This window comes from Callorhinus ursinus, unplaced genomic scaffold (assembly GCF_003265705.2).
Source record: "Callorhinus ursinus isolate GAN/ISIS: 27379988/994484 unplaced genomic scaffold, GSC_fseal_2.0 scaffold12, whole genome shotgun sequence".
Taxonomy (NCBI): Eukaryota; Metazoa; Chordata; class Mammalia; order Carnivora; family Otariidae; genus Callorhinus; species Callorhinus ursinus.
Genome location: NW_027397074.1, coordinates 10,032,796 through 10,035,508, shown reverse-complemented (window position 1 = coordinate 10,035,508; position 2,713 = coordinate 10,032,796). Strand labels below are relative to the sequence as shown.

Genomic DNA, 2,713 nt, shown 5'->3' with positions numbered 1-2,713 from the left:
AAGAAAGAAAGAAAGAAAGAAAGAAAGAAAGAAAGAAAGAAAGGAAGAAAGGAAGGAAGGAAGGAAGGAAGGAAGGAAGGAAGGAAGGAAGGAAGGAAGGAAGAAAGGAAGGAAGGAAGGAAGGAAGGAAGGAAGGAAGGAAGAAAGAAAGAAAGAAAGAAAGAAAGAAAGAAAGAAAGAAAGAAAGAAAGAAAGAAAGAAAATGATTTGAAAGAAAGAAAGAAAGAGAAGAGAGAAAATGGAAAAAAAGAAGTTTCCTATTTTTATTTTCTACCTCTAATTCTTTAATCTGATTATTGAAGCTTCTGCAATTAAAAATGAAATATGTTATATAACCCTTATAGGTGTGTCCAAATCAGGAGACACAAGTGAAGAGCCATTTACATCTAGAAAGAATTCATTCATTCAACGGATAAAGTTGCTGAAATGTGATTATATGGAATTCAAAAGAATTTTAACTAAGGAAGTATCTTCTAGAATACTAGTTCTCATATCTTCTAGAATGCTAGTTCTCATATGTTTTAGTCTATGGATCATTTGGGGGCACCAAAGATCTCCAGTATTGGTTGACTTACTGAATATTTTTTTCTTTAAGCAGAACCAACCTGGTTTCTATGTCTTTAAATCTCTAATTCTAGTGACTACAGAATATCAACTGTGCCATGATTAGAGTTTTACCATATTTAAATCACTTCTGGTGACTGTGATACATTTATAATGAACTGGAAGGCCACCAATGTTGGTTAGATCATTGATAGTTATATGAAAGCCTCTTTGACAAATTCCAACAGGAAAAAATATATCACCTATTTCACAGTGTTATTTTCAACATTAATATAAATTTAGACAGTTTCTGTACATAGTAGGAGATAAAAATATTTCTTATTCATTCCCAGCATCAGTTAATCTCTTATTTCTCTCCAAGACCCTAGTTTATTCTCCTTGACATCTTTGTACTAGGATCTGGAAAACTTGAGGTTTTTTCATGTGTTCCACAGCTAATCTTTGATTGTACTGAAATACTATCTCCACTGCTGGTAAGCATCTCAAGTGAGATCAGTTTGTGTAACCAGTCTGAAGTTGAATTTGAAAAAAAAAAAAGATTGCTTTATTAATTCAGATAACAGAATGGTTAAAGGACAAATAATGAAAAATTATAAGAGCTTTAGTAATACATTTTAGTCTCTACCTATGATTAAATATGGAAAAGAGGCTCTCCCTCCTCCACCGCTGCCGCCTCCTTCTTCTGCCCCTCCTGGTGCTGCTTGTGTGCTCCTTCAGTGCGGACCTGGTACCTCTTTTGCGAAGTGGCAGCTGAGGAGGCTCGGGCGCTTGCCATGGCCGATGAGAAGCCCAAGGGAGGAGTCAAGACTGAGAACAACTATCATATTAATTTGAAGGTGGCGGGGCAGGATGGCTCTGTGGTGCAGTTTAAGATTAAGAGGCATATACCACTTAGTAAACTAATGAAAGCCTATTGTGAACGAGAGAGTTTGTCAAATGAGGCAGATCAGATTCCGATTTGATGGGCAACCAATCAATGAAACAGACACACCTGTACAGTTGGAAATGGAGGATGAAGATACAATTGATGTGTTCCAACAGCAGACAGAAGGTGTCTACTAAAAAGGGAACCTGCTACTTTACTCCAGAACTCTGTTCCTCCAGCAAGGAGACATTCTCAATTAGAAAGCTGCAATTTGGTTCTACCACATCCTGACTACTACAGTATAGTTTTCTCTATTCTTTCATTTTCTCCTTCCCCATTCCTTTATTGTACATAAAGTAACTGTGTATGTGCACAAGCATATTGCATTTTTTTTAACTAAATGGCCAATGGTATGTTTTGATCGACATCAAATGGAGAAGGGATGGGGGAAAATACTGCTTCTGTGAAAATACCACCTCTTTCCATTAGTGGCATGCTCAGTCAGCTCTTGTCTTTATATTCCAGTAAGTTATTTTGCTCTCACAGTTTAACAAAAAAAGAACAACACAAAAATCCTTGCATACCTTGTTCGATTGGAGAATTTTAATGTTTTTCATTTATCATTGTAAAACCAAGGACAATTTTATAACTTTTTTGTTTGTAGCTGTTAACATGTAGGGCAATCTATCTTCAAGTAGGGATAAATTACTCTAAAAGAAATGAATCCTAGATAGTTTTCCCTTCAAGTCAAGCATCTTGTTGTTATTTATTTATTTATTTTAAAGATTTTACTTATTTATTTGAGAGAGAGAGAATGAGAGATAGAAAGCACGAGAGGGAAGAGGGTCAGAGGGAGAAGCAGACTCCCTGCTGAGCAGGGAGCCCGATGCGGGACTCGATCCAGGGACTCCAGGATCATGACCTGAGCCGAAGGCAGTCGCTTAACCAACGGAGCCACCCAGGCGCCCAAGCATCTTGTTGTTTAAATAAACTTCTTGTTTAAAATGAAAAAAAAAAATGGAAAAGAGGAGTAATGAAGAGGAAATGAAGTTGATGTTTCTAATCCTAAAAGGCTCTATTTATTTCCTGAAAATAGTAATCAAGAATCCTCTAAAACTTTATTTATTTATTTAAATTTTAATTCCAGTATAGTTAGCATACAGTATTATATTAGTTTCAGGTGGACAATATAATGGTTCATCAATCCTATATATTATTCAGTGCTATCAGGATAAATGTACTCTTCATCCCCTTCACCTATTTCACTCATCCCTCCCACCCACT

At 36.2% G+C, this 2,713-nt stretch overlaps 1 pseudogene; it reads left to right on the top strand.

Moving 5' to 3' along the window:
* The first annotated feature begins 1,337 nt into the window (after window positions 1-1,337).
* On the top strand, window positions 1,338-1,626 carry LOC112825239 (small ubiquitin-related modifier 2 pseudogene; annotated as a pseudogene).
* The last annotated feature ends 1,087 nt before the right edge of the window (window positions 1,627-2,713 follow it).